A 12,866-nucleotide genomic window follows, 5' to 3' on the forward strand; every position below is an offset into this window, starting at 1 on the left:
CAACCTCAGCTAAAATAATATCAATTTAGTGACCAGGAGCTTGCTTTGTTCAATAAAACAGCATTCTTCATTCTTAGGTCTCAGCAATGTAACTTTTATTCAAGGATCCTGCTGTCAAGCAGATGTTCTTCCAGGCTCACATCGGATCCTGTGACCCGCACGGGGATCGCTGCAGCGAGGACTGCAGCCGGAGCAGGCTGCTCTGTGAGGGGCGGCGAGCCACCGGCCGAGGGTGCCGACAAGGCGAGCCGGGGCGGGGGTCTCACTGTGCCCCGTGCGGGAGCAGGGCGAGCAGAGCGGTCCCCTGGCAGTGCGAGGGTCAGCCAGCAGCCCGGTGGCTACCAGACAGGTGTGCACCACAGGGCAGGTTCCCAGGTCAGGCCAGGTGTCTGGCTGAGTGAGGAACATGACCTGGGCTCAGGCACAGCCGCAGCGTACCTCAGGCGGGGGCCCAGGGCGAGAGCTGGAGCTTAAACGCAGCTCCCAAGCGAAGCGGGGAGGCCTCCAGCGGGGCTTCTCGCAGCTTTTTCTCACCCACCAGCTTTTCACAGCCGTCTGATCCGCGGTTACACAGCTACACCCCACCAGTGCTGGCCTCCGGCACAGGCAGGCAGACCTCTGCTGGGGGGCGGCACCCAGGGTCCTCATACTGTGGATTTAATGGTATATGTGTGGTCTCCGATTTGTTGGTTGCAATCAAAATAAAATAATTTCTTACCTCCATATATACGCTCTCGTTTTCTGAAGTGTAAAAATACATGCTTCTTTATGTGCATGAGAATGGCAATGTTCTTTTCTCTTAAATGCTGTAAACATTTGGTACTGAATGTAGGAGAACTTGTACCCCACTTTGGTCGCAAAGCTACATGGTAAAGGAGGAGTAAGAGCAGTAGAACCAGTCATCTGAACTACAGATTTAAATTTGAGATGGACCTGAATGACAACATCTAAAATTTCAACATCGAGTTTGATTTTCCACCCACAGTTCACTTTTATTCATCTCTGTGGTTTTGCTGTGGACCATTATAAGTCTAAGGACTGGTTTCAAAACTTTAGCTGTAGACTTGGGTTGAGATTCACAAATCCAGAAAATCCTGTTATGATGAGGCCTAGTGTCAGTCCTTACCTAAGCACAACTTTCCTTTGAGTGCAGTCAGTGTTGCTTAAGAATGAACTTCGAAGTATGCCCAAAAATAGGAACGAAGCACATCTTGGCAGTAGCTATAATTCCTCATATTTATGAAAGCAATCCTGGGGCATGATGACATTTTCAAAACTAGCATCCAGTTATATGTATTTTTGGAAAAAAAATTGAGACATACTTCAACAGAGGATAAGAATGTATTATTCTCCCAATCGCATTTTTCTGAAGTATGTATGATGAAAGTGCTTCCCAATCATCCATTTTATTTCTTCAAGCAAAGACTTCCATCAATCAGATTTGCTAACTGAGAAGACTTTTAGAGAAGTTGCAACATTCCTGGCATTTTGTAGCACTACTTTCTTTTCCCTGGGATCCTGGAAGTTCCACAAAGACTGTGCTCTCTGGGTTTCACTGGGACACATTAGACCGGCAACATTTTCCTTCTTCGATGCAATGTAATCGATATCTTGATGCTGCTTCAAGAAACGCTAACTTGAGCCTAGAGAATGAAGCAGATACGCTGGCTATGCCTACGCTGCATTTGAGGTTACTCTATCCATGTTCACACTGCAGACTGCAGGGTGCTTCTAGACTATTACAGGGATGTCCATACATAGGGATACGCTACAGTTATGTCAAAAAAAGAAACCAGACCTCTTGGCTTTGAAAGCATTTTTGAGTGCGTATTTGTGCAACCTTATGTGTTTAAAGACGTGGGTTTGTGCAAACCAAAAGCTGCCTCCAAAGCACCATTTCAGGCAGCATGGTATTTGTACGGCTATGTGACCATATTCCTGGCCAGGCCAGGAATTTTATTCAAGGAGTGTTATTCAGTACAAAATACTTCTGCTGTTCTTACTAGCATAAGCTGTAGCCAGAGCCTGTCACAGTAAGCTCTAGAGTCTTGCTAGGCAGCGCTTGGCGTGCCAGGGTTTGGTGTTCAGCTGGCGTTGCTGGAGGAAGGTCTGCCGCTGCAGGTGAAAGCCAAAGTGAAAACATAGGTATAGCTGCTGTGGCTGTGCTTGTCTACTCTCAGCATTGCTTTTCCCTTGTCATTGTAGGTGCAAGGCAGATGCTGGCTCCAACCGTCACCAAGCGCTTAGCCCTTCTGGAGCTGGAGCATAGTGTGATGTCCTCTCTTGAGCCTTGTTGGGGTGACGGTGCCGTCAGCCTAGCAAACAAGACAGCTGCATATCCCACCTGTGCTGCAGAATATCTGAAGAAGCACGTCGCAGGTGAAGGTAAGCGCTTGTGGTGCAGCCCGTGGTGTGGCCCCGTAGGGTGTATGCTGTCCTAGCAGCAGTGCTCGAGAGCGGATCAGCCCAGACCTCCTCATTGCACGTACTGGTGGACACGTGAGGAGGTTCCCCTGCTAGCTTAACTAGGTTACGCTCTCAGTGCCTCGGAGCGTGCATAAATAATTGACAGTGGGCAGTCAGGGTTTCTGGCCTCAGGCAGGGTACAGTCTAATAAGGCAATACAGCTGAGATCACAGAACACAGTTTCATGTATACTCTGTACCTTCCAAGCCAAGACATGATCATTACGTGAAAATCCAAGAACAGAGTTATCACAGCAAGTTTTCCCGAGCCATAATTGTGTCCAGTAGGCCACGTAAACAAATATTTAACCCAAACAATATATTCCCACAAAGAGGCACGCCCCATCAAAAGATCACGCACACTGTATCTCACAGAACTGGGCAATGGCTGTGTAATCGTTGCTTGAATCCAGACAGTCTTTATCAGCTTTAAAATGTGTCTGTAATCTCTCTTTATAAGCATATAGATCTCAGCAGGTGTTTTGCCTGAAGGGTTGTACAGCGGCGGGCCTTCTGAGAGTAATCAAGCCAAAACTCATCATATGGTTTCAGTATAAAACTGTTACTGATATTTTAAATATTTCCAGCTTTAATTAAGTAAGTTTAGCCACCATTACTCACTCCTATTTAATGTACCACCATTATAGTTTAATTGCAGATTGACTTTCTTTCCATAACCACTAACTAGCAGTTGGGTTTATGAGCCCTGGGTTTTTTCCCACTCTGATAAAAGTCCATTATACAATAAAATCTGACTTAATTTCAAAAGTGTTCTGGTCACTGTGTTTTATTTCACGTGTCAGTAGTCATAAAGCAGAGAGCTGATCCTGCAACAAGGAGAAAACCCAATATTATATTAATATATAATGGCTTTGTACAGTGTCATCTTTTGACACTGGGAGATGAATTTTGTCAGCATGGCATTTGCAATTGGTAGTATATTCAAGAGATACAGTACTCCTCTCAGGAAATCAGTCAAAAACATGGCATGAATATTATTACTTTTAGTTTTAACTTTGTGGCTAGAAAAAAGGAGCTCCCTATCACTTCTATCAGTATCCCCTATTTATTTAGGCAGTGCTGAGTGTAAGGGTAGAAACGTGATTTACATGGCAATTGTTTTTAAAAGTTTTTACATTCCCTTCTATAAGTGAATTTTTACGATAAAAGGGAAAAGGTGCATTTTTTTCCTTGATGGTCATAATGTTGTGGGTTGTACGGTATGGCACAACGGCTACCTCTGTGCTGTAATACAGAGCTAATTGGCTTGGGGCAGTGCTTCTAGAAGCTTCTGCTTTGAGAACTACTTCTGGTGGGGCTACATCAGGAATCTCTACACTGTAACCTTGTACATTTCCATCGGTCTTCATCTGTTGGCTCTTTACAATTGTGTGTTGTTTCGGACAGCATTTTATAACTGCTTGTACAGTAATTCATGCAGTGGTGTTCTTCCTCTGCAGCACAGTAATACTGACAACACTAGAAAATTGGGACAACGTCAGACAGCTTAGCTCCTTTCAGGTGTAGTACAGAGCAGAAAGCAAATGCAAGGAATATGTACTTATCTCCATTCTGAAGTTGCCACAGGCCAGCTTGGGCGCTGGAAAAAGTCCAGCTGCCTTAAGAGTTGCCCTAACTTGTACCGTAATTGCTATGTTTCCCATAGGAGTTTTCAGCACTATGCATGACAAGTACTGAAGAACATAGCCACACCTCAGACTGCTCTCATGCTGGCTTGCACATGGACAGATCTTTAGCAAATACTACCAGTATAGTAATTTCTTCATTTTTTGGGAAGACCTCTTCTGGTACAGGTGTTCTTGGGAATGTGAAGAGAAGTAAAAAGGGAGAGACAGGGACAGTTAAGGGCCACAATATGTTAAAGAATTCTACTAAAACAGAAATCCCTTGTTCTTCGCCTGGGCCTGGCATGAGAGTTCTTCTGGCAAACAACTTCTCTGGTATATTTAAGATAGGTCTATTAATATATAACTGCTTCAATTATTATCTAATGTAATTAAAATTACAAAGTGTTGCTAAATCTTTGCAAGGACCCTTGCATGCACCTATAGTTATTTACTAGGTATTAAGGCAAATAAAACCACACTCCCTATGTTTCTCATTGAACATGTAAAAGCCCTAAAAATTTTGCACTCCACTTATTCAGGACACCCTGAGCTTGATGCTTTTTCACAAGTATTCTGAGTCATCACCTCAGCTTGCAATGATCGCCCACAGTCCTCCATTCTTTACCTCATTCCCTTTTCCATTTCCTAAAGAGTTACTGTTCATAATTCCTCTGTTCCCCTACATATAATCTGGCTAACACACCATTCTCAAACATGGTTTATTATTCCATGCAAGTATGTGAGAAAACAGGAGGGGAAATGAGTTGGAGCAAACTTTGTGTTTGTCAGTGATGAGATACGGTGTCAGCATGCTGTCACAGCCCAAGAGTGCAAATGACTGGGTGCAACTATAGCACTTCTGAAGAAAATTTCTGATGAGCCTTACGTTTTCATCTTTCATTTTTGTCTTTGCTCTTTACAAATAATATATCACAAGTAAAATTTCCCATCTCTCCCTCAGCTGTTTTTTGGGCATGTATTTTGATCTGCATGTATTTAGATTTTATATGAGCTTTATACAAACGGAGATGGTTACCGTTGAATCACTGCATACATTTCTGGCCAATAAAACAGAACATTTAAATAATTAGCCTATAAACACTAGGTACATTGAATGAAAAGTCATATTGAATCATCTACATAGTAAAGAAAAAATTCTTTAGCTGGTTCATCCCTGCAAATAGGTACCTCATTAGTCACTGATAAACTGCCATGCCAAGCAGGTAATACTGGTAAGATTGAAATGGAAAAATGAGGTGGAACAAAACATGCCATGGGAAAATGAATTGACCTGCCATGATGACTCACATCTAGCTAGCCAATCCAAAGCACATTCTTTGAACCCTGTGAAAAGTGGAGGAAGCAGATGCTAGAAACAAATGTAGACATAGGGGTACAGAAAGGATACACAAAAACACAAGCCTGAAAGTGGACAGACACATGCATATCTGGTGTTATCAGAGTTACAGAAGCATGAAGGGTTCTATCGGCAAAGAAGAGGTTAGTCTTTGCTTTTTACTTTGTGAAATTAATTTGCTGTCCTAGAGTGATTCCAAGGACAATTTAATGTCAGTTATGCCTAGTCATTGCCAAACTCCTAGCTGAGTAGTTTGTAGGTAGTGCCAGCTGATTGCAAAAGTGACCACCGATAAGCCTTGTCAATGCTTGCGTGGAGAATGGATAGTAATTAAACATTCATTTAAACGTAATATTTGAAGCAGAAATATACTATCTTGTGCTCCTTGAAATGTCTTATTTGTGTATGTCAACATCTCTGTATCTGAAAGGAGAGGAAACAGTGTTAAGTTGCTAGGCATACTAGTTTGAAAGGAACGCGACATTTCAGTTTATACCAGTCAGTGTGAGTGGAAGAAATATTGCATATACAAATCAGCTGAATGTCTGATTCCACAGAAGAAAATATCAGTTAAGAAAATGGATTTTTTCCCCCTGAAAGTGACTCATTACAAAAATTTCAGTCTGTGTATACGACAGAAAGAACTTCCTGGAACTTCAGGGGCAATGTCAGGCAGAGCAACCTGAGAATTCATGAAGTATTAGGGATAATCTCCTGAGCTTGGAGAACGTAATTTGCATGCTAAATTCCTTACAGTAACATTTTAGGTACTGGCATTAGTCAAGCCATGTCCAGATACCTCATGCCAAGATGAATCATATATGACAAATAGTGCACTGAAATCTGCCCTAGTTTATGTAACTTTTGCAAAGGTGTCGACTGAAGTGCAGTCTCGTAACATAAACTGGCTCATCCAGTGTCTCTCAGACTCTCCCCTTTAATGTCTGAGTCTGACTCTGTAATGTCCTGTGGATGTCCTACCACAATTAGAAGCAACTTGAGCCACAGTTATCTCCTTTGATGAAAAAAAAATAGAAGGTGGCATGTATTGTAAAAATGCCTTTGATGAAATCATCCTCCCCTTGCCTGTTTTTTTTTGTTCAAAAGCACACTGCAAACGCTGGATTTATTTCGTTGCCTACTTGCACCACATACAGCCATATAGAGCCAATAGTATGATGAAATAGAAGATTAAACCACATTTTTGCATCTTACTTTTTGTAGACTGCGCCAGTGCAAGTTTGTCTATCATTTCTCCTTTGAACATTGCAAAGCAAGCATTTTTAGGAGGAATCCTCTGGCGGCGGTGTCGGCAAATCCTGTCGCCATTTCTTGATCCCCAAATTTTTGTGGTCGGACCAAACTTGGCAAAAGAGCTGCCTGTACTGGCATTTGTTACATTATGTAACAGAGAAACTTTGTTCTGATTCATTATATTGGGAATGCATAAGGTAAAAACCTCGTATTATGGACAAGTTTAACAGCGGGACATAAGGATCTTCACTGCTTTCAGAAGTGGATTCTCTGTATTGTTATTAGAGGTGGCTCTTTGTAAGCTTGTCAGTACGTGTGTTAAGGAGATGTTTTGAACCGGGAAAAGTCATAACCCCCCCCCTGCATGGACCATGGAACAAGCCTGGTCTCAGGTTCTTCTATCTTTTGTTTGATCTTTGCATTTTCTCTAAGGTCTCAGCCTGTCGTTCACCAGAGTGGGCTGTTTCCAGAGAACGAGGACCACAGCTGTTCTCCCTGGACTGCGTTCCTGGGGAACGATTCATTCAATTCCCGCGTTTGAAGGAGAAACCTTGAATTTACAGCTTTTAAATCAGGTCCTTGCTTTCCTCCTTACATGCTTGTCATCCCCCTTAGACCTAAAATTAGGCCTTGGCCCCTGCTGTTGTCTCCTAATACCACTCCAGTAGCGTGATTCTGCTCTGTCCAGCACGCAATGGCAAATTCTTCCCCCGACTGTAAGAGACTTCTACGTCATAGACTCCATCTACACAGAGACAATGGCAGCAGGCACAGATGGGGCTACAGAGGGTCGGCCCATACAAGCGTGCTCAAAAGTACGTCTGGCTTTCCATTCACCTTGGTTCAAAACCCCTCGACGTCACTTTACTGAGTGGGCAGAGCACAGTGTCTCATTGTTTATCTGAATTAGTGAGTAGGTGGCAAATAGCCTGGCAACGAGCGAAGAGCTAAACTGCACATTTGGGCAGCCGCTGCTACAGGCACACGAGTAGAGGCACATGCCCCCAGCCAAAGGACAGATGCTTCCCGCCTCACAGATGAGCAGCGAGCTTGCCTCTTGTCGGGACACATGTAGCCAGCCCACAAGAGGGAACAAAGTTTATTACTGTCTTCTCAAAACACAAGACTGCTTTGTGCAGCAAAGGAGTTCTAGGTATTTGAACTGCAACTTATGCTCCACCCGAAATGCTGAAAATAAAATACTTCCCTCTGTCAGTAGAGAGGATCGCTTAGTGGTGTAAACCTCTAACTTGCTATAAAAAGAGTCCGTTGAATGACAGAGCTGAATTTCAGCAGTGTTTTTAGTGACATTTACCAAGTGAAGGTATTTCTGTTGGACTCCTATTTACCGTCCTGCTTGTTCCATGTAACAAGAATCATAGAATCATAGAATCGTTTAGGTTGGAAAAGACCTTTAAGATCATCCAGTCCAACCATTAACCTACACTACCAAGTCTACTCTAAGCCAATCAAGGGTAGACTGGACTAAACCATGTCCCGAAGTGCCACATCTATCCGTTTTTTGAACACTTCCAGGGATGGGGACTCCACCACCTCTCTGGGCAGACTGTTCCGATTCTTGACCACCCTTTCCATAAAGAAATTTTTCCTAATTTCCAACCCAAACCTCCCCTGGCGCAGCTTAAGCCCATTTCCTCTCGTCCTACGAAGTGCTAAGTCCTAAGAAGTGATGACTCTATACTAGCGAGCATTAGGCTGCATAATGACTGACTACCTAATTCCCTACTTCCATCCAGACCTACTTCAAGCTATGTGAAATTATTTCTATTTGAATATTTTAGAAGGTATTTCAGGATAAAAACCACTCCAAATAAATAGAAAATACTATTGAAATAAATGCTAAGTCAACGATGACTTATAAAGGATCTTCCTCAATTAACCAGATTTAATTTCTTTCATATCTTCAATGTAATAAACCTAGTAGTCTTCAAATTATACATGGAGTTTTCTAGTCAAGCTTTGTAATTGTAATGTAATAAACAGGAAAAGGTATTTTTCTTGCATTGAATATACAGGCAAAGCCAATATAAAATTGAATTACATATTGTAAAATACCAACAAAGGACAAATATTAATTTCTGCTTCTTTGAAGGCTACTTTTTCCTTTGGTGAAAAAAGTATTTGGATTGAATTGATGACATATTTGGACAAAATTCTTTATAAAATGTGAAATACGATGGTTTAAATAAAGCAAGCAACGTTTTAAAGTGAACAAAATAAAGCCGTTGCTTTAGGTATACCCCATATTGCAATAATCAGGAGATTCAAAGTTACCCAATCATCTTTCATCTATTTTGTTACTTTCCATTATTGATATATGGGCATGATTTAGTAATACAGAATTGAAGTGAAAACTTTCTGACTTTCAAATCTTATGGGGTAGCTTAATTACCCAAGCTTGTAAGAGCAATTTGTAAAATAAAAAAAACTCTTCTCCTTTCCGGAATGAATAAAGAATCACATACTTAAGTTTCAGTTGTTTATTATTTTAAAATTAGAAGCAGTAAAACCGCAGCATAGCTAGGGGAAGGATATATTGCAAAACACTTGTGTTTCAAGGTCATTAACCTTTTCTTCTTTCAACTTTTAATTAAACATGTGATAACATTAGAATACTACCCATCTCCCGTTGGGGCTTCTGAAATCCTGTGACAGTTCAAGCAAATGTTCATAGCAAGAATAAGTGCAGTATAAGGCAACTTTCCACAAACTTTCAGAAGGCGGCTCTGAACTTGTTTCAAATCGCACACCATAAGCATTGCACCAAAATGTGTCGATTACAGAGTTTTCATGCCAAAATCTAAGTCAAATCTCATGCATGACTTTGGATTTTTCAGAAACTTATACGCAAGATTGGATTCAGTAAATAGCTGTGCAATCTGCCCAGGATTAAATCACAATGATATTCTCTATTACATCCACTTCTTCTTATGCATAGTTGCCCCATAACCAATAGATGGAAAACAGGGTGTAAATTTATATCTTCACAAACATTCTCACTCGGAGTAGAAGTGCCCATTTTGGGTGCTACTAGTCACCCAATTTGTATCAGTCTATCTATAGCACCTCACATTTATGCTTGGCTTTGTATCAGGATAATTACCTGTGTAAACATTGCCTCTTTTTAAGTAGAGAGTGTGTATCTGGAGGCAGAATGTGACTGTACCCTAATATATGGTATACAGGACTATGGCGATAGAGCTAAATAGTAAGCAGTTTTATTCAATGCATTGTAAAAAAGCATTTTATATGTTTGTATTGATACATCTTGCACTAATCCTGACCTTTGGCTTTTGGGAAACGTGTTTTAATAGCCTCTCAGCTATTTCTTACTGAACTGAAAGTTGCTGCTGTCTTCTAGCAGCTCTTCTGCTTTGTAAACCTTCTAGAACCACAGTGATATGAATAGTATAAGCAGCAAAAAGAATAACATTTTCAAAATCTTAGAAATCCTTTTGAGTGGGACATAATTTTACCATCGATTTTTAATAGGATATATGAAAATAATTTAGCAACGGTTTTGGTGCTGACTATGAAGACCCGCTACTACAAACCATGATGTGGGTCAGTGAAGAGCTGTTTCTTCCTGTTTATGTGGTGTATTTGAGTAACAAGCGCAGGCACGATCATTATGTGATCAGTAAGATGGCATATTTCTGAAGCCTGCTAAGACTTGAGGAAAATTCTAGGCCGCACTCTAATTGGCCTAATAGCTAATATTTCTGTGACCATTTATGGAAAATATTGCACTAATGCTGGTTGGATTCCCTGTTTGCCCTGCTCTAGTCCATCTACAATGCAGCAGGTAAAATTGTTTACCTAGGTCAAGGATTTCCAGGCCTTGCATAATCTCTCTCTCTTTCATATCTCATCTAAGTTCATATTACTTCTCCTCTATCTTCTCTTTAGCCTTCTCCGATCCCTCACTTCTGCTCCTGCTTGCCATTTATTGCATCTACAAGGTTCTTTTCTGTGCCACTAGCTATGCATATGATGCCCTTCTTATCACCATTCTGCCAGCACCCTCTCCTTAAGCAAAAATCCGACATAGTCACTATCCTTATTTAGCTTGTGGTTGAAAGGCAACTTTGTTTTAATTACCACTACACACAAGCATCTGCCCTAAGTAAGTGTACCTACAGTATTGATTTAGACATGTTTTCCCCCTTCTCCAGCCTCTCCTTTCTTCATCCTGACCTGCATCACACCTGGAATTTAGACTGAAGATGCATTTTTCTTATCTAGCATTGGAAGAGCGGGAGGATGGCATATTGGGCATTCTTGTGAACGTGGCTCTACAAGCACAAAGATAAGCACGGCCCCTGCCCAGCTGAGATTGCTGTCAACCTATCTTCTGGTTCAGGTCCATCCTCAGCTACGAGAAATATAAAACTCTAATAAATACAAATAAAAATTGAGGAAAATAGGATTAATAGTTCCTCTAAATTTTGAAACAAAAGGTAAAGGAGTGTCAAATGTGAAGGAAATGGTAGGAACTCTTCCTCGTGCTTTTGATTATGGGCTGTTAGGGAGAAATTTCACTCATAGATCATAAGAATTTTACATTTTCTTCTAAATGGGCAGTAGGACTAGATGGGTTATTTAGATCCAGTCAGAGCTTCTTCTGACATACAACTTGTTTTCTGCATTCCCTCATTTTGGCAACCAATGATAATCACTCCTGAAACTCACGGTCAAAAGATAACGGTGATAAAAGACTTGGTCTTTATCCTATGTCACCAAAAGATGATGTTAGGAGTATCAAAATGGGGTTGGATCTGCGTGATTAAACAAAGCTTTAGGCAAGAGGACCATCAGATTTAATGAAATGAACAACTAGCTGCCTTATCACTTCCTTTTGCTGATTTTTGATTTGTTTAATATAGCATGTTTGCCAATTAGTGCAGTTGCTACAGGGCAACTCTTAATGCTATGGATAAAGCAGCATGGTCAAAATCTACAGAATAAAATACAGCAAATGCAGAATAAAATCTTGCTTTAATGAAATATCTCCACACAGAATCTGTGAACAGAAAGCAAGCATAAAATAGAACATCAGAGTTCCGTGAAAAGTTTTCTGTCTAAAAATCGTAGACAAAAACCACGAAGCATGCAGAAAAGCCAGTTTGCATACTGAAAGCAAATCTGACTTTTAGAAATGCTTTTGCAAAACTGCGGTGCTCTGTGTATACGTAATGGTTGTTTAGGAAAAAGAGGAAAGCTGGGGACATCTAATGACCTGTCTACACTAAAATTAAATAAATCAGTGACCTTGGTAATGCTTAAATATGGCTACTACTTGTTTGTGCCGCATTACTTTAAACATTTTAGGGGAAACCTGTTTTAAAGTAGTTCCCTTAGATACGATCATAAATTTGTTGAAGAAGGAAGTATGGTCTGTTTTTTAAAGCACAGGACTCTGAGTCAGAAGATGTAGATTATGGCCCCTGCACTGATAACTACTGGCTATGTGGCTTCCTCATCTCTAAATTGGGAAATAGTACTTAACTAGTTGCAGGTAACAAGGAGACAAGTCATTACTGCTTATAATATTGTAATTGTAAAAACCAGAACAAAGCCTTCAGAGGAGTACTGATTTATTAAGAAATCTGTGGGAACGAAGCAAATCACCTGTACATTTGAAGTTCTGGAAACTTGTTCTAAGACAAAGTGAAATTTCTGTGCTGTGTTGGTGGACAGTTTAGGAATGCAAAGTATCAGTCGTTGCGTTTGTTAAGCAACAGCCATCTAAAGGTCACCATGGCCCCAAAGTAGAACTATGATCTCATAGCTGCAGTTTTTGCCCTTCCCTGTTCACACCCTTTCCGTGTTTATGACTGTTACGCTGGAAGGTATTGATGGCTTCCATCTTCCATATATAGACAGCCATGTATCTTGTAATGATGTGTAGGCTAACTATACCCCATAAGGCCTTGATGTTGGAAACAAAGGGAGGCAACTGCCCAGCTAACTATATCTTAAGACTGATCAGAATCTAAGCTTGTGAGGGTGGAGGTTTTCCCTGGGACAGGAAAGTGCAGTCAGCGCAAGGCTGACTAAGGCCAAGAGACCAAATGCTTCCAAGTGTATGTGGGCAATAAAACCTGGGGAAAAAAAAAGCAGTGAGCAACTCACATACCC

The sequence above is a fragment of the Pelecanus crispus genome, chromosome 2, assembly GCF_030463565.1.
Source record: "Pelecanus crispus isolate bPelCri1 chromosome 2, bPelCri1.pri, whole genome shotgun sequence".
In the NCBI taxonomy this organism is placed as follows: Eukaryota; Metazoa; Chordata; class Aves; order Pelecaniformes; family Pelecanidae; genus Pelecanus; species Pelecanus crispus.